This window comes from Hylaeus volcanicus, chromosome 6 (genome assembly GCF_026283585.1).
Source record: "Hylaeus volcanicus isolate JK05 chromosome 6, UHH_iyHylVolc1.0_haploid, whole genome shotgun sequence".
NCBI lineage: Eukaryota > Metazoa > Arthropoda > Insecta > Hymenoptera > Colletidae > Hylaeus > Hylaeus volcanicus.
Genome location: NC_071981.1, coordinates 20,194,490 through 20,222,344, shown reverse-complemented (window position 1 = coordinate 20,222,344; position 27,855 = coordinate 20,194,490). Strand labels below are relative to the sequence as shown.

Below are 27,855 nucleotides of genomic sequence, written 5' to 3'. Positions count from 1 at the left end.
GTGTTTTCCTATTTCTCCTCCAGTGTCTGTATACACTATACTTTTCATTCGTGTAGGAAGTGATATCGCCAATTCCACGGACACAGAGTTTCATAAATTCTTCCTATTAAGCGAAACTTCTCTGGTGGATAATAAGAACCCCAGTCGAGGACCAAACGAAAGCAGTAAACCAACCGTGTACTCTAAATTAGAAACTTGCCACTGCAAGACTTCTAACGTGGAAGAAACGTATGTATGCATGTTAGTTAGTGCAGTTAGTATTACTGCTTTAAAATGAAAATATTCATTCCACGAAGAGAACTGCAAAATCTTGTCTCGGTAAACATTTCGCCGGTTAAAGGATATATTAGCGCCGTCACACTTTTCCTAAACGATCTCGCGACGCATTAATCTAAAATAGCTTGTCTCCGTCATAGGCGGCTTTTCACGTTTTTCTCGACCGAAGACAAAAACGTTTCACCGATCCAACGAGTGAAATGATCGCTTTAATCGGACGGTTCATGTAGGTCAGCGACGGAAACCATTCCGACGAGTGCGCAACGCCGATTGGAGTGTTTTAATTGGCTCCAATTAACAACGATCGGGCCTAACGTAGACGGCCTGACGTTGGTTCTAATTCTCTGTCGATTGTTTGACGGCTTATTGTTTTTATTTGCCATCGTTGGGCGGTGTTTACAAGCGACGCATGCAGGAAATTCTTGCTAATATTTACGTACAAGGATTTGGGACGTAGATGGAATTGGACGCGAACGAATCAATAACATTACGGAAATGTCAAACGGGACGGAGGAACGAGGGCAATTTTTATCAAAGCGCAAATGTACCCAGTCGTTACAATTCAGTTATAGTTATGTGTGCATCGCGACACCTGCGAGTGTTTGTAAAATTAATACACGGTTGCGTGACCGTGTTAGTCGACAACTTTCGTGATGTGCGCCATCACAATGCTCCGAACGTTTTTCTAGATTTCTTTTTTATCGAGCACGACAGAGAATAATATCGCACATTACAGACACCTACGAAGCTGCAAATGTTTCTTTCTCGTTCGAATTTCATACAGTCTACGGGAACTATTTGTCAAAACCGTGTGATTGCCACTATATTTGCAACGTAAATATGAATTATTACTTGGTACAAATAAATTACTACGAGGTAAAGTCATTCCAAGCATTCAAACGTAATACTTTTATGAAGGAGTAAATGTGTTCAGTTTTTTTTTTAAATTAATTTTCTATACTGTTTCTGAAAGGGAGTACAATAACACAGTTGGACGACAAACAATGTTCGGAATGACCTTTGCCTTATCATAATTTAATTGCATTCTGTTCCGTTATCAAACGCGAGCGAATAGTAACACTCGTAGCTTTATGTTTTGCGGTATCTTGAGCGGTATGTTGCGCGTGATATTGATTTATGGCAACCTGATAATCAAATCCGTTCGCAATATGGGCGTTCGAAATTGACGGGCGGCGAGTATATCATTTTTTTCAATCAACCTCGCTGCAGTTACTGCATGAAACGAAGTTTTACGTTGCATTTTACAAAAGTAACACAATACACGATATAACGGAATTTATAAAAATTGTCGCGACATTGAATTGTTATTTCTCCACAAATTTAATTATAATTCATCGTCGAACATCGATTCCAAGCCAGTAGAATTCAAGATTTCCCACCTAATTTCCACCCCTTAATTTCCTGCATTCGTTACAAACCTATCGATTCCCTGGAACACGTGATCCCGGCGTAAATCGAGTTTCCTCGAGTCCACAAATAAACAAGTGGCCATCAAGGTGTACAGAGAAATACCCACGGAATTCTGCACGACGAGTCCAAGTATTTCTGTCGCATCGATCGTCCAGTAATTGGCTTTTCAATTTTTACGGTCGTGGTTCTGTACAGCTGGTCGAAGCAGACGCAACCGGTCGATCCCCGATCGATCAGCAAACGAGATAAGTTTTCAAGTGCTCAGTTCCGTCTGCGCGCACCAATCTCTTCTGGGGGTGTATAAATAATTCAAAGTCGTTGACTCGATTGACCCAATTATGCGCAGTTCGATGTTGGTCGAAAACAATTTCCACGGCTTATCGGTCCTAGAAGCGGTATGGAGATTAGAGGTTTACGATGATAGACCATAAAGTCTCTAATCTTAGAAAACTACTCTGCCTATTTAAGAAAATTTCATTGGCAACGTTCGTGCTTCCGATGTAATATTTCGAGTGTTTATCAAACGAAATATGTTATCAAGTATACCAGCATTCCACGATCGAAGGTCTGGTTATACAGCTTTGGAAACGCGAATGCTGCATTGAAATCACCGGGGTATCGTATAGTTGCCGCCACCTTCCTTAAATTTAAAGCATGTCGAGCGCGCGTCGCGCGAGTATTGAAATATGCCAGGATTTCCCTGCGATAAAGCAATTTACGCGAAATATTCAATGTTCCGTTAGCAATGAGCAGAGTCGACCGCAATGCCACGTGTCCAGGCATGAAATTGAAAGCCCTATCGTTGCTTTGTCACGAAGCAATCTAGAAGATAAAGGTTCACCCTTCAGCCTCTTAAAATTTCCGTAATAAAAATGACGAAGCATCCATTCTGTTCGGCTCAAAGTACCAGACCGTTTAATCATCGTTGACACGTACAATGACGTTCTGTTACCGATTGGTTCGGCACGAAGCTTGCGAATTCGTTGGATTACAAACCACTCCTCTGTGGTAAAGTCCATTAATTACGGAAAAACGTTTGTCCGCTCTGACGAAGCAATTGTGTCAAGCTCGACGAGAGCGTGTTCGCAGTGTAACGTAAACACGGGTTATCGAGGTAACAGGGATTCAACGAAGTGGATCAAAAAAAGAAAGTGTAATCTGATAATGTGTTGAGAGTGGAAATGAGATTAGCGGAATGGCGAGTAGAGCACTCAATCTTCCGGGTAAAAAGTGTGTATTCTACGTTAACGAGAAATCGAACCTCGATAGAGGATAATTGATGTCTCTAACTTAGAACGAACAGTTCGAGCTCTGTTATTTTCAACCCACCCTGTACATTGCGAGAAATGCCAATTTTCGTTATGTTGACCTATCCCCGCAAAACAATGACACACGACGAATTGATTCAATTCCATACGCATGCGTGCATATCGATCTTATCCGTGGTTGCAGATCATTTATTTTTAAACGACAATAATTAAAATTAGAGTATTAATCATAGAACGTCGAGTGCACATTTCGCGCTAAACTTGTGCTTTTCCTTCGGAGCTAATTTTACGGCGTCCGATACTTTTCCTCCGTGATACCTTACGCGCGGTGCCTTACTGTTGGTTAATTTAAAAAAAAAAAAAAAAAAAAAAAAAACTATACTCAATAAACTTGAAAAGCAAACTGTGAAGAACGGTCAAAGATTTCTACGATTTATTATAATTCGTTTCCCGTTGAGAATTGCGGGACGCGTAGATAAATTCTGCGTCGATTACGTTGATAAAACAAGAGCTTTATTCCAGAGAGCAAAAATATTTCGTAATCCCTCTTTAAGGGGAGATGAATAAATGAAATGTGCGATACGTATGCTTCACACTGAGGGACGTGTAACGGAAGCGATGGGCCACTCGCACGGCAGGAGCTCAGCAAAATTTAATTTAGTCACGAGTGCAGGGAAACCTATGTCTATAAGCTTTTCATTTTTAAAGCGGAACGTATGTTGAATACTAAATGGACGAATTAAGCTTCGAAGCGCCTCATTCCACGAATCTCTACATTTATAAATACGATGGTAATTTAAAAAATAACCGACAACCGAACGCGGCTTATAATAGACATGGCAAATTTCATTATGCAGACGTTCGATGCTTTAACAATTGTACTATGCAAAATATAGGTGAAATATTTCACGCTACATATGTAATGCCACAACGTGAAAGAGCATACAATTTTTTTTCGCGGCGACACCAATTTTCATCTATCATTTCAAAAACTCATGGCATCAACGCTCTCAATCACCATTCGTATCAATTCATCAACGTCGCAAAACATTAAACCGCGGCTTTCCTCCGTGTAATCCGACGACACGATCCTGGTCTACAGTGTTCCTCAACCCTTTTTGGCTCCAGGCCATCTTCCGAGATTTGGTTATCTCTACGACCCTCGCAACTCCTTTCTGTTACTTGGTAGAAAATGTAGCGTCTATGAATTTTGTTCTACCACTTTTTCACATTTTATTTCTTCAAAGTTATAATGTATCTCATGCGTTCTTCTTTCTCTCTACACCATCTTATTCATGCTATATCTATCATTTTGTCCCATAAATATTCATACCCTTTATGTCTATTGAAGAAATATGTTTAAATTAAATGATAGGTTTGATGTTTCCAAGTGTATATTTGTATAAATATGTTGATGTCTCTATTTTAATGTCTCTCGAATCGCTACGTTAAAACTCGAACAGGTCCGTGTCACTTTATTTCAGAATAATTCATATTTAATTTTAATATTTCAGCGGTATTGTACGTAACCCCTTCTATCTCTTCTCATCCTTCGCTCATGGCCCCCAGAAAGTCCAGAGTGGCTCGTTAGGTGGTCACATGGTCCCCGTTGAGAATACCTGGCCTACTCGACGACCATACCATGCGCAATTTTCCTGATGCATGCAGTTTCCGAGTATCGCGGGGCGCGCGCGTCCATGGGCGCGACGAAAACTCATAAAAGCGCAAACAAATTCCACGGCTATCTCTAGTGGCTGACAATTATGTTTAATGGGCGACGCAAGCCGACGCTTATCGTCGTTTTGCTCGCGTAATATCGCGCAAGGACGTGTACGGCGCAGCTAATGCAAGATAAGCCGGATAAAAGAGTCAATCGATAAAACAAACCGAGCCGATCCTTCTTTTTTTTTTTTCGCGACTCTCGGTGTTTCGTCGCTGAAAGATACCGTGGTCGCGCGAAATGAATAACGGTACGCTGAAAAAGCGAGAAGAGAGGGAAGAGGATTGTCGATTTGCGCGACGAAATGTTTGCAGTGACGAGGCAAACACACGGTTGGATCTCAGCGACGAACAAACTAAAATTTCGGAGGAATTTGCTTTTGTTGCTTTGTCGGCGACCGCCGTTCGCAGCTGCCGTTTCCCTTTTCAGCCTTTATATTCCGCGACGTTCTTTCAGCGTTGCGTGAACTTCGACGCCAACCGAAAAGCACGAACTCGTGCTTTTTTGCTTTGAATACTTGGGAATTTCACAAAAATCTGGAGCTCCGTTATTCGCGCACGCAGCGACGAAGCTTTTATTCGATTCGGTTGTCGACACTGCTCTTTGGAGAAATCATTTCACGACGATGATCAAACGATAATAAAAACCTATAGTGTCTTCTCTGGACTTACAGCCTAACCTAATTCAGATCCAACAAAATTTTGTTCTCAACAGTTTGAACTTGAATTTATCTTCAATTTTATTGGAGTTGACGAATAAATTCTTCTCGTATAAAATGTACGAACACTCTATCGTATACCTCGAGGTTATTCGCAATAAAACAACCGAATGTGCCTTGTACATATAGTCGATACATTGTTTACGATATTATTTCTCTTCGTTTGATCTCTTTGAAAGTAAATTCAATCATTTTTAACGTTATAATCGTATCACTTGCTGGTTCTCTACATTTAATTATTCGTTTACTCCTTTGTTTTCAGCAAAATGTTTCAGGCGACTGATATCGAGAACAAAATCCAAACCGTAACGAATGTATAAAAAGCGAAAAAGTATCAGCTACCGCAAAATTGAAAGAAGAAACATGAAAACATACATTGCGAAGAGCCTGGTCACGAAGAAACAATAACACGCGACTGCAGGGAAATTTAATTTCATAATTAACACCAGTCATCCACAGTTTACGTTACGAGGCTACGTAATGGAGAACGGCTCGTGCCACTGTGAAATTGCTTGTTCGAGTGTAACTGCTTCTGTAATCGTAAATTACGCGTGTTCCGTTAACGTTTTACAGGTTGTTTTTCTACTCTGTTCTTTCGATAGGTGATAATTAATGGAAATTCTTATGAATAGTCCGTAAAACGGATTATTCCCGAATACACGTACCGTCACTGAAATATTCATACCGTTGTTCGACTGAAATGGCCAATCTCGAATGATACAAAGACAGCCCAATAAAGAATTCAACGCGCTTCATCCACAGTGACAACAGTGACAAGTCCCGATGCAAATTTTATCACCAGACTTCAGAAATTGAAGCATTTGATATATCAAACGTATACACGGTATCCTGTTATATTTAGAGTCTATTAGATCAGATTCGATGGATACGGTAGATTTAATTAAAAAATCTTTTGGAGTCCGCTGAGAAATAGTATTAAACGAGACACTTCTTCGAATCTTTTCATCAGAGAGCCAAGAATTTTTTCAATTGTTCGAACCTTGGCTACTTATAAGTCGCGCGTATAACGAAAGCGTAAAGAAGCGACCGTAAGGACCGTAAAGTTAGGCCAAGACTCTAAAAAGTGGAAATTGTCCGGAATAAAAGGCACGAGGCGGTCAGAGAATGCGATGAAGAAGCGAGCGCTTCTTCTTTTCCAAGAAATTACCTTCTTCAACCATATAGAAGCTCTCGACGGGTTCATTTATTCTCTATCATTCAGCCTGAAGCATCTGTCGTAATTTTTCCTGAAACTATTACACTTCTCCTCTATTAAAAACCTAAGTGCGAGCTCCTCCCTTTTTCTAGCAAGAAACTAAGCGAAGAAGAAACTCAGAGACAGTAACTGTTATACTCTTTTCAAAGTTACGAGCATCTGTACCCTGAAACCTATGCTGCAAATGTTTCAGTTCATCATTGCGACGAACGAATGTTTCCTTCACCCGGATGAAAGACTAACAGAGAATTTCAACGATCGACGTCGCGATAAATCAATCGGCATCTCGGTGTTACACGCCACGGAATTGACGTTGCTGTGGGGATTTGAGATTAACGAGGACTGATAACAAATGGGGTTAGCAGCGGCGAAGTTCAAATCAGGTGAGAGACCGAGGTGAAAGAGGGGGAAAACGGGGGTGAGTGTAGAGTGTCACGGAAGAACGAAGAGGGACAGCGAGGGACAAAGGGCGAGGAATAGCGACAAAGACGAAAGCTCGAAAGAGCAGAAAAAACGGAGGTAAATTTTCAGAGAGTCTTTCAAGAACTGGAAGCTACTTACCGTGAGGGTGGACGAGGTGAAAAGTGGTGGAAAAAAGACTAGAAAGGAGCAGGGTAAACATTCACTTTGCGAAGAAAGGAAAGTAGCAAAATAAGGAGTCGTGGAACGTGAATTTCTGAAATAAAATTTCTGGGGTGCAAAACTGAAATTTGTAGTCCTTTCATTCCACGATACGTCGTGACTTTCGGTTTGGTGTCCTTCGTGGTGTGACACGTAGAAGGTAGCACAACGACGTCAGGTGGAAATAATGGGCGCGTTGATAACGCGAACAGAACGAGGCCAGTTTCGTGACGGTTGATCGCGTTACACGGATTTTTACGCGCGTGGTCATCGATTAATCCGTTCGCTAACGAACCTGAATTCCCAGTCAACGATCCAACGTATCGCAGATTGGGTTAGAATTTCAATGATTTAATATTCAAATATTTTCTAGATATTTGAATATCACGAACAGCTCAGTTAATTTTCTTTCTTCTACCCTCGTTCAATTCAGATATTGCTCGAGCAGGTTTACGACGAGCAGCAAAAGAAACGTATAAATATGGAAATATTCGAAATGAAATGTTGATAAGCGGAATAGCATTAGAGCGTTTCTTGTGAACATTCTACGCTGAAAGGAGAAAATTACATGTCCTATCCGACGCAACGTTGCCGACCATGCAAAATTTTAATCGCGTCGTATAGAAAGCGTTTATTTAATGTTAATGGAATTCCAACGTAGTCACCCTCTGAGTAACTTTTTCAAGATTAAGTATTGTAATCATTCTCCACACGTTTTATCTTCCAAATGTTAAACAAAGTAACGTCTAACTGAGAATATAAATTCTTTCGCGGTAGTTGAATGAAAATTTGCATCGGAGTATCGGAAACTTGGAGCATTCGTTATATTAACTGTGATTCAATGGGTTTCAGCTTCCCTTATCTCGTTATATAATTAATGCATACTGTTTGAATTCTATTCATTAGAGAGTTGTGGAACAATAAAGTCTCCCAAACCTACTGTATTGTAGTTCGCAAAGATTATATACATCATGATCCTAATTAGTTAATTAGATACGAGTACACATAGATTATCTAGCGATGCATGTAAACACGCTCTGACTATAAATCATTAACACCGAGTAAATGGATTTCATGTTCAAGCATCGTTTTAGCAACATCACCTCACCGAATGTTGCGCACGATTACACGTTACACTTTGTAAATAGATCAATGAAATCTGAGAAACGGATAACGGCCAAATATACATTTTATGCCACCGAAACTTGAAAGTGATCCACGCTCGTAAAAATGAAACAGACAAGCCACTAATCACGTAGTTCGATTTCGAAAGCTTCCTGGAAACTTCCTCGACATCGTCTCCGAAATCTGAACCACAAATCAACAGTTTTCCCCAAGAATACAGCTGTTTACAAGTCTTTAAATAGAACGAAGATCAAAATACCTCTATAATTTTCTATTCCGTGCTAATACTAGATTATTATTCGAGTCACAATTTATAACCCGTCATTCACGAATAAACCGGTTTCGTTGCAAACGAAAAATCAAATAAAGTTTGCTTTTCTTTACTACTGTTCAACGGAAGCAGAATGAAACGTAATGAATAATGCATCAGAAACTTCAGCTGTTTAAAACTTTTAAGTTCTGAAGTTTCCCGTTTCTTTCTTCATGTCTTTACTACTGACGACGGATAACTTTTAATGGGTGGTTTTAATAAGAATGAAATACTACGGGAATCATCCTTTTTTTATTCGCCTATTAGTACGCTCCATTTTTTCTTTCGCGAGAAAAATTTCCGTACGAATGAAATTCCATCGCGACATTAAGTAAAATCAGTGCAATCTAATTCTGCATTCCAACATCTTTCCAACGCCTTACGGACGACCGAAGAGGTTCCTCGTTTTTATATCTGACCCGACTACATTATTTTCATCAAGCCCGACCAGCTCTAAATCCGTCGGCGCCTGCGTCCTTTGATTTCATTTTCAATTTAACTTGTATCCAGGAAACCGTTGGGGTTTGCTTTACATTGGATGCAGCGAGTTACATCGATATGATTCACGGCATTCAGTGCCAGCAGCGAAAAGGGTAATCGAGTTTCTGGAGTAGTAAATAACGAACGAGTGAACTTTACATTGTTCCCTTGCCACTAGAAATATTTCAATATAATATTTCATACAAATACCGGACGAGCCGCTATTCACTCACGAAAAAATCAATCACTCGTGTAAAAATAAATAAAACATAAATATTCGACCTTTCTCGAATAATACTACCATCGACGTTTAGACCGGTACAAATAGAAGCGGCGAGCAATGGACAGACATATTCTACTTGATCCCGCGCGTACTCTACACTCATATTACCAAAATCGATTCTCTCAGAAACAAGGTCTTGCGTGAGAAAATATTGCAAAATAAATTGTCATATAAAAGTCTAAACCTTCCTATGTAAGCCACGTTAAATATTCTCCATAAATGACGTAACGACGCCGTTACGGGTCACGTCGAACTTTATGCTCGAAATTCGCGCCTCGGGAATTTGCTTTTCATGTTCTCTGGCTACGAATCGATTATTCGTCAGTGGTAGAAACGGTCGAACAGCAACTTCCACGCTTGCCAAATCGAGAAACGACTCTGTGTCGAATCAGGAAGGCTGTTGCTCTTTCAGCGACCGCATCGCGGAGTTCGCGACGCGAATAAATTTCGTCGATATCGTCTGTTGGATATTTATGGCGCAGTTGCCAGATTCCGTTTACATCGATCGAGAAATATATATTCAAATCTGAAAGTGCATCCTGTCAGGTAGAAAATGTACGAGGTGAAATTTCCTGCATGGAAAGTGGGCCTGTAGTATTCATTGGCTACTTTCAGAAGGTCAATGCTTAGGATGTTAGAAAATGAAGGGAATTTGTGTGCCTTCGTCGTCCATTCGTTTGCATAATTCTCCTCGACATTCAATCAACGGAGCGTTTTTGAATTTTGATAAAGACAAAGCAGGCACCCTTTGGGTAACTGTACACGCGCAACTGGGACCGACTTCCTTTGAATTTAGTTCAAAAGCGTTGAAATATTCTTGCGAGCTTGAACTTCCTAGAGAGTTGACGAACTCTCGAATTGATGTCTCCGCGAGTTCGCTTCGGAGACTTGCCAAATAGAATACTCAAATTATTTGAACGGTAACTTTTACCTCCTATGCGTAACTCGTGTACCTTTATTAACAAATGAAGTGTCGAGGAGAGAATATTCAAGTCGATGGAAAACCATACGAATGCCTTTCGAAATATCGATGAATAATTGCGATAAATACCTGTGACGAGAAACTTCCTGGACATTAGTTGCGGATTCGTCTATGATACGTTGTCGTGTCTTACCTGAAACAAAATGGAAAGACTACGTTAGTGACAAAGAACGTCAATGTTGAAATGTATATGATCAATTAATGCAACGTTTAAATGAAATAATATAAACTGTGCTCCTTCAGCCAGTTTCAAGATATGCTGTTGAACGGACGAAGTCGAAATCGCAAAATTTACGAAACTGGGGGATGCATCGATTTTAAGTGACCTAACTGAGCGATACAGTGCATGTATTGGTTTCGCCGAGTTTCAGAGTTCAAACATTAGCGTTGGCATGCATCGTCCGGTTTATTTACCAGCGTAAGCATTCAGCAAGCTGTTGCGCCCTTTCAAAGTGAATTGGAATTTGCTTAGACACGCCGGGCTGCGTCCAGAAATAAATCAACTACGCGAGAATTGTGACAGGAATCTTCTAATTGTGCTCGGCAAACGTTTAATTATAGACTTTGTTATTTACAAAACACGTGTCGCACCGTAAATGCAGCTGCAAGTCCGTGCATGCAAATAGGAATGCCATATGGCAACAATTTAAATAATGTCCTCTTATATTTCTATATTTGCATCTCACCAAACTATCCTTAATCGAATAAGAATGTCGAACGATACAGATCTCACGGTAGAAATTGTTCACCGTCGAGTAACCTCGACCAATATGGCGTACGAATATAGACAAGTTGGAAACGGTCCATAGCTCGGCGTAAATGATTTCCATTCGACTGATTGACGCGAACGTCTTCGGAATCTTAAGCAGCGAAACCGCAGGGAGCCAGCAGATGGTCAAACGTCGAGTTTATTACGATTCCGTTGAAAATTCTATTCGAATCTCTTATTATAAATCCGACTGGCGAGGCAAAATGACGCGAAATGCTGGCAGAATTTTGCTAATATAATCTAGGGACGGTGCTGAATAATTTGCCGCGGAGTAGCTTTCGTGATTCGCCAGGAAGTAACCATTATCCGTCTCTAATTATTGCGAAACGGACGAAATGGACGTAATTAAGCGGGAATTCTCGTTAGAAAGGCGACTATTTAGCCAATAATTGGATATCTCTTAACGAAAAGTTTGAGAAATACAAATACCAACTCTTACAGATATATTTGTGGACTACTAATTGTAAGCTTCTAGATGATACGTTTTTTGGAAACTTCAGGTCCTGTTCGGAATATTTTACGCAAAATTAATAGTTATAAAGGGGTAGAACCGGAACGATAATATTTAATGAGGAAGGAGGAACCTAAAGGATTACATCTTACTCCTTATCTCGAGCATCATAATAAGCTTCAGTTAAGAGGATCGCTCGTGCCGCGAAACGAAATTAGACAAATTACTCGTTCACTGGTTTCACAATTACTAAATTTAAGTGCTCCGCGTGACAATGAAATTTCCCAGAATTTCACTCGAGATTAATCTGCTTAAAAACGTTCTGAGATACATTAATCATTCGTAATACTCGATATCTACTTAACGTATATTCGTTATTTGATCTCTTTTGTATTTTATTTGACGTCTTTATTGCAAAATTATACGAGTCTACGCAGATGATAAACATGTCAACTCTGCTGATATCTATGCGAAAGAGGCGAGGTTCAGCAGAAGTGGTTTTTACACCTAACCTCCACCTGATTTCTCCGTTTCTTGTACATATTTCCTTGTAATAACGATTAGACGTCGAAAGGAAACACTTTTCTTCCGGGTGTCTCCTCAGAAAAATTCCCATTAGTTTTTACCGACACGAGCGTGAATCCCATTTAGTAAGAAAATATTTTCACGACGATCTCGCGAGTGAATTCCTGGCAGGCTTCCTTCCTAACGTCTTGTTTACACAAAGAAAAACGTCCATCCATTTCTTCTCGTTCGCGCGACATTTGTAATATTAAGAATTTCCAAAAGCTTCGCGAAAAGACATCCTCGCGCTACCACCGTCTTCGGAACACGCGTCTGAAAATACGTTTCAAGGTCTAATTTATATTTAGCGACAGTTCCAACACTGCGGTCTCATTAAAAAAACGCTTGGTAGAGATTCGTTACTCCCATAACGGCCAGGAACAAGTGTCCGCAGCGTTTCTCGCGCAGCGGAACCTAACTCGCGACTTTTCCACGTTTCTTTTTATCAGATTGACGACTCCGCGACGTTTTGATTGTTCGCTAAAGACCGTTATTTCAAAGTTTTGTTCGACTGTCTGCGATCCACGAGACGGTTTCGCGGTCCTCCGGAGAAATGGACGAACTTCCCCAAGCGCGAAACAGATTGCGAGCGCAAGAAATCGCATGGAATTCCAAGATAGCGTTTGTTTTTTCGCCGTACCATTCCGGACGTTCTGGATTTCGCGCGTGTTCGACTGCGATTGTACGCGTCGCGGCAAAGATGTTTGTTCAAACTTCCCGCGCGATCGTGCTTCGAAACGGAAACAACACGAATATGCTTCGTTTTATGTCCAAGGATGTCCTAAATAACCAAAGAAAGGGAAGATTCGTATTTCTTCCATCTGGATATATTTCCAGGGTCCATTGGATCGTTGAGATGACCGAATGCTCAGACATACGAGGTGTTCAGCTGTCCAACAACCCCAATTTATGATGTTTAGTAAAGAATCTCCAGGGTGCAAGGTCGTCGCGACCCTTGCCCAGTTTATTGACGCAGTAATTTGACAAGCGATATTGAACCGTGTCGAGTTTCCTGTAGACTTAATAACTCTCGTAATAATGAATATTGATCTATGATGGAAAACCTCATCACAAGTTGTTTAGCCTCTATCCGTTGTTTCAAGTATTTATTTAAAATATTTCAAATGTTTCCTTTATCCTTATTTCTTCTTTTCATTTGTTTTAATAAAAATGCTCGAAGCCATACTGGCGGGATTGTGTTTATATCGAGACTGGACTCTGCCGCTTGTGCAAAATTATTGCTTTCAGCATGGTCAGGATCAGAGTCGGCTTTGTCGCAGTATTTTCAGCTGCCATAGACGCTTTATTATGGCCCCGAGCAGCAGAAGCGTAGGGGATGAAAGGTGCACGAGAAAATTCTCATTACGTTGCATAATTGGAAAAAAGTAAAAGGTGAAAAGGTGTTTATAAGGATCTCCTCCCATCGAGTCAGGTAAAAACTTGTTTTCTCCACATTCCCCGTCTCCCAAACAGGACGTGGACTCAACATTTTTTAATAATATTTTTATGGGTACTGGAATCCTTCAAAATCTTCAAAGACAAGTTCCTTCGACAGAAATCCTTGCACGAAAATGAAATATTCGTGTAATATAACTACATGCAAATAAAGCTCGTTTCTGTTATCTAGAAAAGGCAACCGCTATTTTTCGAAATTTGCCCAATTAATCCGGTAACCTTGCACCGAATACACTGCGATTATTTCGTCCTTGGCATTTCATTCGCATGAACGATCCATGAATCTCTCAATTATTTAGAACAGCAAGGAATTGACGAATCCAACGCCTCGATGACTCCGATTTTCCGTCAACATTGTTTTGCCATAAATTTTCTCGTGAATTTCAGTTGCGCGTGAACGTGACCTCGTTCGCTGAGTTCGCTCTTGTTAAACCTCGTAATAAGGTCGTTCGTCTGTTGGAATGCGAGGTGTGCTCGAGACGCTCCAGGCTGTTTCTGGATTTCGCGTGGCCGCGGTATTGTAACCTTTTTACTTTCACGGCTGTCGTCGCATGTAACGAAGAAGCGATGATCAAAATTCGATAGGGCTTGGTGGTTTTTCGTTTCTCGTTGTTTTGCTTATCTCTGAAGGCAAAAATAGATAAAATCTTGTTTCCAGGCACTATATGTATGGATGTTTCTATTGCTCTGTGTTTCTTCATATCCCAAGTTCGTCATGCTATCATAAAATTAACCCTGTGCACTCGAGACCTTTTTTCCTGGTAATTACCAACAACTCGAAATACTTTTTTTAGCACTCTATTGCCACGCAAACTAATTCGAGATTTGAGAATCAGGTCACCTTTACTTCACCGACAAACATTTTCTTTATGAAACTTCGAGTTTTAAAGAAATTAAACCTAAACAAACATTATTACTGACCGCTCTCGCGGTATCCGATTTTTTTTATCGAATGTTTAGACTACGAGAAACGACAAGGATTGATAAAATCTTTCCTCCGCCACGAGGAATCGTGGCAGAACGTCGATAGTTGACGCACGAAACCTGAAATTCCGTGAATAAGTATTCCTATCGAGATCAGAGTGCACTCCCGTTCCACCTGAGGAAACGATTGTGATTGACAGACGGCGCATGCTCGAGGAAACCTGGGAAATCTAGGGAAAAGCGCGTCGTGGAAAAACGTCCACTATTCTCCAGATAACATTCGGGATGTTGTACGTCATGCAGCAGTGAGACTTAATATTTTACGACGTAATGTCGGCGGAAGCACCGCCGGAAACTTCCACGCGAAAATAGAAAATAAAAGAATAAAAAATCCTCATGAAACATGGACGGGGAAACCGGTATTCTTCGGGGAGATAAATTTCCTTAGCCAAACAAACCAAATAAATTGAAGTTTACAGTGTATACTAAAATACTCGTATAAATAACTATTAATAATAACTATTACTATTATTAATGTTACAATTTTTATGTGACTGCTGGAGTCAATCGATTTGTGCTGTGAACGATTCATATATACATTTCAATATTATATTTTACGATGTTCCCATTTTATAAGAGGAATAATAGCCGAATCTCAAATATTCATAACATCAATTTCCAAAGAGCAGTCTTCACTGTGAAATAATACGTGCTAATGTATTTACACAGCCAGCGGAAGTGCCCTTTCTCGACTTCGCGAAAGCGACGCTAACGCGCTGCGACGATAAAATTTACGGGTACGTTCTGCGAACCATCTCATAGATGCGTTTATTATATCGACCGTAAAACGACGGAAGTGAGGACGTTTCATTGCCACAAATTCCAGCTGCTTCGTGATCTTGAACCCCATGCTCCGTCCGTCGCTTTTCGAATTTCCCGATGAAATTTTTTTACATATCGATTTACCCGCATTTACCCCAAGGCCTCCCTTGCCGGCACGGGCGTTCGTTTATTTATAATTTCCTGAACTCGCCGTGCAACTTCGATGGAACTTTTGCGAACGTTTCACTGGCTCGTTACTCGCGTCCCAGACATTCAGGCGAGAATTACATTCGATTGGATTAGGTGCGTTAAACTTTATGTCCGACGAGTGTAACGAACTTGCGCGACGAATGTAAATGGGCTAATAATGATGAAAGTAAAGGGGTAAAGTGACGCATCGACGGGCGTTATCGTTTACGTTGTCCACTAGGACCGAGAAATGATATTATCACGGTATCGTCACCTGCGAACGTAAATTTGAATAAGGATACCAGAAAACCCACCGATTAAGGGTTTACTATCGTTATCACCGATAACGGTGCGTTCGCGTGCCAAACACTGGCTCCGAAATAAACGACAGAGGTTAAACCTCATAAAACCAGGAGGTATTTAGAGCATTAATAGGACGGGATATAATCGACGCACCCTGAAATTACCCTCTAATGGTTTAACGATCCTCCGTTCCGGAACGGCCTTTCTCTCGATTACGCGTTCACGCATATTTGCGCGGCTACGCCTTGAAACACCGGGCCCGCCTTTCACCGAAAGTGGTGTTTTCCGCTCGACGCCACGCGCAGTAGAAAACCGTCACGTGCCAGACTTCGATTATGCGAAGCAAGTCTCCCCTCGTCGGAGACACTTGTAATGATTGATGATCGGATATCGGATAATACGAGTAGGAGTAAGTTAAGCGGAATGTAATAGAGGTGCAAGTTTTACGGAGGCGTGTGAGCGTAATAGAACAACCTTTAAAAAGAACATAAAAGCAGTAGAACAACTTTTAAAGGGATAGAGAATTGATGCAACGTCAGTAGGAATTAGTCGATGAGATCGTCCTTGATTATTTCTGACATTAACTAATTATGATGGCTGACCGTGAAAATATTGTGAGTCATTTCGGAGAGTTCCGATCTTATCCTGTTTAGCGTGATTCGTTATTCGCGATTGAGCTTCGCGTGAGTTTTAGTGCCATTGAAATTACGAGTACTGCGAAGTGCAGATTTTCTTTCTACGAATTCAAATAAAATTGTATCCCCTGTAGGAAACCAATTTATATTTTAACGGCTTTTTAAACGTATCGTTAGAATTCTCACTTCGAACACGATCTCATTAAATTCGAGCATGTGCGCGGTGCTGATTGCTATACGAATAAAAACGATATATATATCAGTCTCCAGTTTCGTTATAATGAATCCCCATGGATCTGTTATTGTTAGTATGAATAACAGGCATTCAATTACTCGCATATCAAAATTAATATGCAGCGGAATCGTTACACAATACATCTCAAACAAAACGGACTGATCCAGTAAATTTCCATGCGATAAGCACGGTGGATTAAATATGTAGGTTCATTTACAATTTTTCGATAATGTCTTTCCGTGCGTTTCATCGAACGAAAGAATTTGTCATGTTCCTCAAAGGTTCGTTCCAATTAAATTTCCAATATTGAAGTCAACTTCAAAAACACGTGTTCCCCTTTTCTACGTAAATCGAGTGACAAGACATTTGAAAAACCCTACTTTTCATCGAGCAGCCATTGAAACGATTAATCCCCCGCCAACCCTTTTACTTTTATTACTTTCATCGACCACCAGAGCCCAATGTTTCTATCGCTAGAAGCTTCAAAAGATTCGAAAGAATCTAGAACTACTCTTCGAGTCCTCTAGCCGCGTCAACAAATAGTCCTCAGAGTTCAATGTTGAAAGCTCTATCCATTTATCTTTTCATCCAGCATCAATTAACCCGCATTCCCCTACAGAAAATTTCCATAGTAAATCTCGGGACTCATCGTAACCCGCGTCTGAATCTGATTATCGAGTTACGAGTGGCACGCATCGCCTTCAACGTAGCAACGTAATCTCGATCAATAATTCATTTTGTACCTAATTTGCAAATTAATAGGTTTCACTACAGCCTGGCCACTGTAACGATCGTTGCCGAGGAATGATTTACGCGACGGAAACGGTAAACGAACATTGCGAACCGCGAGATATTCCTTTTATCGTAAAGAACGAGTTTGCGGTTTCCAGTCCGCTTCGACGGCAGCGCTGCGTATTGTGTTAACCCTTCGCGATTTCCATTGGTATAAAACAACAACCACCCGAACGTAGCGCACGGTATTAAAAAGACCTTCGAATATAGGTTACAATGTGGATTCCGAGTCCTCTGTCTGTCGACTAATTGCTCCAAATTTTCAAACGCGTCGAAACTTCATTAACGGCGCGCACTTTGGCTCCAATTTGCGATATCGAGCAGTTATTCACTAGCCGCGAATATAATACACAATCGTGGAACCGAAACGGGTAAGCTGCGAGGTTTTATGCATAATTCAAGCAACCTAGTATTCTTGTACGACTCGTTTGCACGTTTATTCCATGACCTTAGAAACCTATTAAATTAAGTTCTTTGCGGCAAACGTCGTTCGCTATTGCGCTAAGCTTCCCTCAATTCCTTCCGGTATAAACGAGGAATTCATTACGCTCCTCTCGGTGTTTATTTGTTTCCGTGGAACTGTGCACGAAGTAATATACGTCAAAGAACATCGAGTCGTAGTACAAAGGAAATTCTGGAAAAAGATGTCTGCCTAGGGCTTCTAAATACATACTTCCCTGTTATATGTATACGTACGTCAATATACATACAGCGCTAAATCGTACGAGTTTTCTGTACTAGAAGCCTAATTAATTCAATTGCCATTGAGATAGGCTCTAAATTGTAGCGGATATTTCCATATTTTAAATTTCAAGTGACGTCTCTATACTGGTACCGAAACGAATTGAATTATCTCTCGTTCTCTCTGCGTGCCGGCTTCGTTTGCATGTTACGTTCTAATGGATTTCAGCGAGAATTAAAGATCGCAGATAACTGATCTCTTAACTAACAAATTTGGGAAAACCGCGACAAATCCGAGAGAGCTCCATCGAAGATTTAATTTCGAATATTCTCAGAGAGTTCCCTTTACAGTAAAATCAATCTTCGTTTACAGATTTTCCGTTTCATTTCGTCTGTAGGTCCCTCGAGTTCAGGCTTTTTAAATTTAGAACTTAATATCCGCGAAAATCCCGAGTAACAGTAAACTGCATTTTGCGAAAATAATGAGAAGTTAGAACAAGGTTCGCGCACCAGCGATTTTGATCCTCCCCTTAACTGTCTCTTGATCTAATATCTGCACCAACCGCGATGCTTTGTGTAGCAGGAATAACTCTTCTCTTGGCGGCCTCGTTAGAGTTGCATTAAGATCCAGCGGAGACGATTTCCGAGTCGACGAAGGCTTGGAATCGACTGCGAAGTATATAGACAAAAATAGAGAGTAAAAGAACACATTCAAATTTTAAAAGACAATCGAATGGCCCATAAGCACCAGCCTAAAACGGGCCAAGTTCTCTCAATCCTCGTGACAACGAAACACGAAGATCCTCTTTTCGTTCGAAGAAGAATAGAGTCGGATTCCCGAATGGCACTTTATCTCTGCCGAGACTGACCCTAACCGAAGGAGATAGTTTCGTAAATCGATGTCGCAGTGGCTTCGATTTCACCGCCGATTTTCGGGTTCAGACGGAACATCGAAAAATCTCAGAGTCGTGTCATCCATTTGGGGAATCTACTTTCGATCCATGGTTCTTATCGCGAAAATAATGGAAGAAGCGAAAGAGAGCAATATTCTTGTGAGTCTGCTTATTCCTGCGGGGCAGATTGAATTTCGCCAGTGGTTAAGTGTAGAGAATCTAGGAACGAGAGCCTCTAAACATAATTGTTTTTATAGGCAGGTTAAAAATACTTGTTTTTATAGACACGTTAAAAATAATCATCTTTGACATTCATATCCAAAGGAATTCCATGGGCACGTTACCAGCAGTTTGCTGGAATATTTACCATAATTCAACCTTCATTAATATATAATTCATTATATCCCATTTCCAATACAGTTATTTTTGACAGATAGTAATTTTCATCGAAATATCAACAAATTTCAATCTATTGCCTATCGAATGTCCCAAGTCTTCCCAATTTATTCTGCCGCTAGCGGGGCCTAAGATGGACGAAGGATCCAAAGCAGATCAGAGTCGGAGAACTCGAACGAGCGAAAGGGACACGATTTATTTTTATCTCGCACGCTGCACCAGAAGCTACATTTTTTCACTAGACGCAGAAGGTCTGGGTATCGCCGAGGGCTTTCGACGGAAGGCAACGGGGCGAGAGAGAGAGAAAAAGAGAGGAGCGTCGCGACGCCCGGAAGAAAGTTCAAAGTGCCTCTCGTCTTATCCTCGAGAAATGCAACGCCGTTCCCCGACGTCTGGATTGTTTCTGTTGTTTCGCACAGGACTTGAAAAAATTGCGTACGAGGGAGTGAAGGTGGCACCGGGCGATAGTTGGCCCTTTGAAGCCGCAAAGTGCACCGTCTACGACGTAAATCTTCGAACGTGCGACCTTCCTTTGATCCACGGAGTGAACCATAAGCACACTGGGAATATTTATGATGAAGCATATTTTTTATCCAACTATGCAAATGTGCAGAATGTATGCACTTGTACACAGAATTTTCGCGAAGATGCGGGATACATGCAAAATGTGCAGTCGGTGTAGACGGTGGTATACACTGAGCCTAGCTGGCTCCGCTTCTGTCAGCTTTGTCCGCGTTGATGCGTTTACACGTCTCTCGTGGGATCATCCTGAAATTGTTGCACTCAAAGCGCGGCTCGACGTTCATAAATTCGCCACGACTCAATTTAAATGCATACACGCGCGCGCCTGATTGCATTACTCTTTATTATCGGGTCGTCGCGTTTTTTCCGTCCTCCTCGGCCTGGAGATGCGACAAATTTCTTACTCGGTTAAGAATTTCCGATAGCGAGTGCAAGTTAAACATCGTTTCATCCGTTATTATTTTTACTGGCGAAGAATTAAAATTTTAACGAAATGTTTTATATATGCGAGGAAATTCTGTTTAATTGAATCGAACATGGAACATTTCTTATTATTTGGATTATAAAAGTAAAGAAGAACATTGAGTTGAATTCTCACAAACAGAGCATGACAAACAAAAATATTTTCCTGTTTTTGATTTATTTAAAAAAAATATATAATTCCGTGGTTTCAATTTATTATTTACCACAAAGTCACTTCGCTCGGTGGCACTGTTCGTTGCGTGACATCCTGGGTACCGGAGCGTGGGAGGCGACGGTTTAACTTAAACGCGAGCATGATTTGCGGAACAATTTTGTCTTCGTTAACGCTCCACCGAATCGTTTTCGCGTAAGAATCGCAGGATAGGGGCAGATCACAGTCTCTACACGCGAGCTCGTCATCCATCATCGGATTCGAAACCAATAAATTCACGTCCATGCGTTGCATGAAAAACACTGCGTGAACCTCTCAAGATCGTTACGGATGACAAATTGTTACATCGTTTCCTAAATACACGAGGTAGGGGGCATGAACACGCTATACGTCTTTGCTCCACCAGTTTGTAAAACCATAAATTTTCAGGTAGAATTTTTCAAATATTTCTGAATATCATAATTCAGAATTTAATCTTTGTTCTTGTTTAAAATTAAAATTACACATGTCGTTCATCATTCTAATAGAAATATATTTTACTTGCTACGAAATGTGTTGTTCAAAGCACACCAGAATTATTACATTTAATAAAGTTTACGCAATATTCTGATCGCGAGCAAAACGATCAATGAACTCTCATCCTTTCATCCTTTCATTACCGTTTTATTTCAACGGCTGGGAATATAGCGCGAGGCATGGCATACTGCTACCAGATTGCGACTATCGCGGCACCAGTTACAATGTGTTTTCGTTTCTTTTCCAAAAGTAAACACAGCCATCAGCGGACGAAGAGCACGCGCTAACATCATCATCGTTTCGCTCGTGATCGCTCCAGAAACATAAAAACAGGGAAGTGTGTTTATAGAACGCTTCGACTCAATTTTGAAACCTGGCAATGTACCGCCGTAAAAAAAATAATCTCGCGGAAGATTGATGAACAACGATGACACTTCGTTGAGAAAATAGAGCGAGCAGAAACCAACGGAAAACGTTGCCGAGCTCTACCAAAGCGATACACGTACGGTATTTCGTTTCTCTTAAATGGAATATTTAAATTTCAAATTGAAAAGTTTCTTATCCAGAGCGCTCGTGCATTCATTGTTTCGATACGAGCCTCGTCGCGGTGAAACCTATAAATTTACAGGGTGACTCGCACAAAGTATTACTAGCTGCTGGAAAAAAAACGAAACGAAAAATTGTTGCAAATATGTTTGAAACGTTCCTTTGTTCCGGATTACGGTTAACTCTGATCAATATTTTACAAACTCCAACAGAAGAATGAATAATGAACGGATACGTCAGCCAAGTCGTACCTCAATTGCACGTGTGCCTGATGAATTTTCAAAATGAATGATCTCGAAATCGAAACAGAGAAAAATTGTCAACCAGTTCATTTCCCGCCTCCTATTCAAAATGTTCACCTAGATATACTATATATTGCAAGACATCTTCTCTGTACAAGTTTCTTCCCGTTTCTCATTGCACAACGAACAGAAAACACGGCAAAAAACTACAAAGAAGCCATAGAAGTTTGATCCGTGCTTAGACGATACTTGCAAGGAGAAAATGAAACGACTTAAAGGGAAGCAGAATGAACGAGGCGAGCAACAAAGGGTCGAAGGTTCTTCGCTCGAACAAATAGGAATGTGAAAATTTCTCGATGAAACAACTTCGTTAACCATTCACGAGGCGGATGCTATCGTTGCGCTTAATTAAGTCTGTTTCGCCAGACCCCTTGGAAAACACTTTTACTTAAAAAATTTCTTTCCAACTTGAGGTTTCGAATTTTCCACGAAGGCGAAGCTAATTTCCATTTTGCAAGAGTTAAAGTCGCTCGAAGTTCGTTTTACTCTCGAATCTCCCCAATTATTCCTCAACTCGAGATTATCGCACGGTCCTTGTCTCCCTGTTGCGATCAAAAGTTCAACGATTCGCTCCTCGTTTCGAAATTTGACAATTCGCTCCTCTCCCCCACCCTCAACCACAGATAGCTATCGTTTCGACGATAAATTCACTCGAGGCGCCCACTGTTTCTTCCTCGGAATCGTTCCTCTGAAAAATATATTCCATTTGCTTTGTCGCTATCGCGTCTTCCATCGAGGGCCCGTGATCCGACGAATAAAAAGTTCATTCGTTTTACTTATCAATAAATCTACTCCACCCTCCGATACGTCGCGTGAAAGTTACGCTTCGCGTTTCATTATGCGGCACCCTTTTCCATCGCTCAACGCCGAACCGATTCCAAACCGACTAATCTATCAGTGCTGTCTTATCGTAATTCGCCCTTAATACCGTTTTACATCATTCTGTTCGTATCCGTTTAACGGCAGTACATTCCAACTGCTGAACATTCAAGTGGGGCAGGTAAAAAAATTCCCCGCGATAAAAAGAATCGAATACTCGTTTACCATTCTGTAATCTGATGCTTCGTTACCTGGGTATGAGCAATTAAAGCTTAACTCGTCCAGTACAAAATTTCGTTCTATTTAAAAGCTGACGTTTATCTATACAGGTTATAAATTACGTTCTTAATCATTATTCTATTTAATTTTAGATAATCCTCGCGTGTCTTCACGATGATCCGAATGTAGATACCAAAAATTTGCTTGCTCGCGAAAAATAACGAACTAAAACGTTTCACCGTATTAACGTTATGGATCATTGCGAGAGCAAAGAAACAGTAATTACGTTTAATCTAGGAATAAATTTTATTCCGTTACATCATGTCTGACTTTTAATTAACGGTAGCCCTTTGCAAAGCAAGCCCTTCGCGGGGTATCCATGAACGTTTCCGTTTCCGAGGAACAATGGCAGACAATTATCAAGGGCCCCCGCTTCGCAGAAAATTGGATAGGGCAAAAAGTTTCAGCAGCGAAATTCCGACGCTCTATTTACCCCGTTAAACGAAGCGCTGACTAATCCCTTATTTTGTCGCGGTTTCTCACTCTTCTCTTTCTCCTTATCGTCGCGCGAACGCGACGAGATAAATTACGTGCTTCCAGGCCTATTTGCACTCTTTTCACCGCTTGCGTTCCGAAGAAAGACACACCAAGTCCCGTTGCATACCTAACGCAGACCTTATCTATTCGTGGCTCCCGTTAATAAATTTCATCCCCTTTTTCCAACAACACTTTGAATACGTTAACCCTAAAATCAACAGCGATAAATCGCTGCAACTCAGCGTGCCTTAATTGACTCCCAAGACAAGAAACACCCGACGATCCAACGATTAATTTCTGTTTTTCGAGTCATAATTGTACAGAGAAGATGATCTCGAGGGTGAATAATACGGACTGAAACTATGATTTACGTACAAACAACGTATAACGATTAAGCTTCAGTTCCGTTTGAATTGGTAAATTTGTTATCGTTAACGAGCAGCGTAATTGGAAATCACTCGGACAATAACTGTTAGAGTAATTGAGACAATTTGAATGTACGTACGAACTATTTCCATTCATTATACGCAAATTGATAGCCTTCTTTTAGCGGCGATTAATAGTACCGTGAAAATATTAGCTCTGTTATCACCGTATCGACAAATTTTCGAACATTTTAAGCCTCTCGCGTGACATTCATTATAACGAAATACGTGGCTCCCGTTGAAAAAGTAATAAATCAATCCGAGCCAATATTAATGACAACGGAATAAAATATTTTCGTTTACCGTTCGATCTACAAAACTCATCGAAAATTCTGAATAATTCCCCTCCGTTGAATAATTTTCACCCAGCACACCGTATAATTCCTCAGTTCGTCGGAACGTATCGATTCGCGTAACAATTTTATCTCGCCCTATACTTTCTATGAAACAGATTACCGTAGCAGATACGGTATTTCATTTCCACTAATTGTCTCTTATTGTCCTGTGCGAAATTAAACGGAAAATGTTACAAGTGGAACGCGAAAGTGTCAAAGGGCACGGTTCGGTAATTCCCCTCGCGAAAATACTTACTAAACCGGGCGTATCATGTGACGAACAAACAAAGAAAGGATATGCATCGTGAAATTTTCATTTCCGTGCAACCGTTATATGCGCCCCGGTGTAGCGGTATTTAAACGACGAGTGTAACAAACAGCAATTCAACTCCAATCGATCATTATGAAATAGCGTGCACGTGTGCCAACGTGTTCTAAAGAGACTAGATCGGACATGTGAAACACGTTGTCGAGCAGATTAGATTCTCCCAGCTTTTATTATTTTTCAATGTATTTACACTCTTTTATTCTGCGAGGTTTCGCCATGTGAATAGCGTTTATACAAACAACGATTATTGATACGAATATATGGATTTTCTGTAATTTACATACACCTATTTATAAGCAAGGAGCTGCAATCTATAATGTAAAAATACAACGTCAGGAAGTAGAGCACGTGGAACGTAATGTGACGTCGAATTGAACTAGAGAACAAATCGAATTTAGGCGTTGTCTTGTAACCTTGAACAGGTGGTAGGCGACTCACGCAGAAATTTATCAATGAATCCACCGCATAGCAAGAAATAGTTTCTTTACTTTTGTTAACTAACGTACGATTAAGTTGAATAGCACAAGAACATGGCTAGCACGTGGTAGAAAATTTGGAGCACAAATAAATCGGAGTCAATCGTAACGAAAGATTTACAAATATCAAAGTTTTACATGATAATTTCTATGGTAAACACGCGAACTATAGAAAAGATATTGAGAAATATGATGAGCTGGTACCATTTTACGATATAGTTAGGTATATCGTGCAAATGTCACTGGCGATAAGAAACTTTTAAACGAAATTACCCTTCTATACCACATGACAAATCCAAAAATAGCTCGCAAAGCCGTATTATTTAGAAATCAAAAACTATAAACTTAAAATATATTTCACCGCCGCGTAAGAAGCGTTTAACCGCCACAACCTCGAAGAGTTAAGGGTGGGAGTACTGTAACTATGGCACATCGGGAGCCGGCGACCACGCGATTCGAGGGATCGAGGGTCGAAACGCGACCGCTATCGCGGAGGGGGTTAAAAGAGTGGCACGAAGGGGGCACGAAACGCATTACTTGAAACGGAATACTCGTCGAGCTCCATCAGACGGTATTTTTCCGGGGGTTGCCGAAGTCTCGCGTGCCAACGGCTCCGACTGCGTACATTGAACTCTCACTTACCTCAGCGTCCCTCTGCATCGAGTCGAGAGTACTTTCGGAGTCACGTTCATCCATCCACCGAACGACGTTTCTGTTGCATGTCCACCGTCTCCGTGGGCACCGAAGGGATCGAATATCCGTAACACGATCGGTTCTCGATTTCGCGGCAAGCTTGAACCACCCCCGTCAACGCGTACGTGGACGAAACTCACAACAACACTCGACGTTTTTCCACTTGGCCCGGTATCTCCATCGAGTCGGCCACCGCCTCCCTCGTCGCACGGTATACGCGACGAACGACGACGAACGAGTAATCCCACGATAGAAAACACAAGTGGCGAACAACGAGGGAGAAGCGAAAGGGCTGGCACGCGTGGTAGCGCGCGTCAGCCGGCCGACAGGACACACCACGACAGACTGAAAACGAGGGTAGAAAACGTGGTTACCTTCGCGACGCCCTCGTGCTTCGTCGGCCGGCTTCGGTGCAATTCGAGCGACGCCGTGCGTCTCATTCGACGCTCAGGGACGTCGTACTCGCAGTCGGCGCCATTCGGGTCACATGGCGAAGGGGTGAACGACGCGACCATTCGCCTCCGAACCCTCGAACTCTCTGTTTCTACTTGTTACCTCGACGAACGTGTCGAATGTTTGGACTATGGATTACGCTTGACAATTAGCTGTTTCACCGCTGAGAACTCAAACTCGTACAATGTTTCCTGCACTGGTATTTTCGTTATCGCTGACTTCGACAGCGTGATCCGGCTTCCGGAATCGAGTCATATTTACGTACACGTATAAAACAGGTGATCGTATCAAAACGATTTTTATATTTAACACTTTTCACTATAACATAGTATACTTCATCAGCTCTTATTCCAGCAACTGATTTTCCAGGCATTTTCCAAGGAACGTCATTCGAAGTTCCATGTTGTTTAACATGCTCTATAGTTCGACAACAAGCAATTGTTGATATTCCATGATCCATGGAATATAACTTGTACGCGTTCAAAAACGTTTATTCGATTAGAGAGTTGTGTGAAATTCCACGATTTAAAACCTAGTTTTACGCTACCAGTAACGAATAAAAACTTTTCGACCTCGTATTCGGTATCGGAAATTTTTATCTGGATAGGAATTCTGTCCATCTCTGCTGATACACAAGTACATGGCCATTATTGCATGTAGAACCAGTTGATGCTATTCTATGTACGGCTTGCGTTTCCTCGCGACACGCGTTTCTTGTACGTATTATGCAAAATCGCTGGAATCGCTTCTTTTATCATTGCAAAGAAACTAGAGTGCCTCGTTCGATAGAGGCCATTATTGTAGGCGATCCTTTGAGGTTTTCGAGGAAACGAAATCGAACGCCAAGACGTTCTCGCAATCGTTGATTTTTCCGGATGCCAATAGTCGACGATCCCAGGTGAATCTCGGGAAATGGTAATAATATCCCGAGACCTAATCTCACGCTTATGCATTGTTTGAATACACTCGTTGAAATTTCTGATGAATGTACCGCTGTAATTGGAGTACATTTAATTAAAGTACTCCAAGTTCCACGCATTCTTACGTCCCCATAAAAGCACGTATCGTTTGCAAAGGTTATTTCTGCAACCATACGCTACCCAAATTACTATTTTAAACATTGTATGTCTAGTTTGTTCTGTCCAACGTCCAAAAAACGTTCGCGAGAACGAGCAATTGCACGTCGCATCCACCAAAGTGAATACAGACGCGGACTCGGGAAAAGCCAGACACTGATTGGCTGTCAGGGAAGTGCACCCTGTCGCGCGGTCTCTGTATAAAACAGAACCGATTCAACGAAAGCTCAGGAATGTTTATGCGATTCGAGGAAACACGAATCTTCACGCACGAGGGCTTCTAGCAGAGTAGAAAGCAGAGACGCGAAGCCTGTTTGCTCATGGTAAGGTGCATGCAGAAATCCATCCCCGTGAAACATTACAGCATAAATAATTCTATACGACGCGACAGGGTTATCTCGATATCAGAAGATTTCCCGATGGACTGCAACGCTT

At 41.2% G+C, this 27,855-nt stretch overlaps 1 protein-coding gene across 1 annotated transcript in view; it reads right to left on the bottom strand.

Moving 5' to 3' along the window:
- LOC128878316 (small conductance calcium-activated potassium channel protein) overlaps positions 1 to 26,222 on the bottom strand; it is a 183,824-nt gene extending 157,602 nt beyond the window's left edge. The window contains exon 1 of the mRNA XM_054126427.1: positions 25,841 to 26,222. The gene's annotated coding sequence lies outside the window, so the exon portion shown is untranslated. The remainder of the gene's footprint in view (positions 1 to 25,840) is intronic.
- Positions 26,223 to 27,855: the final 1,633 nt, after the last annotated feature.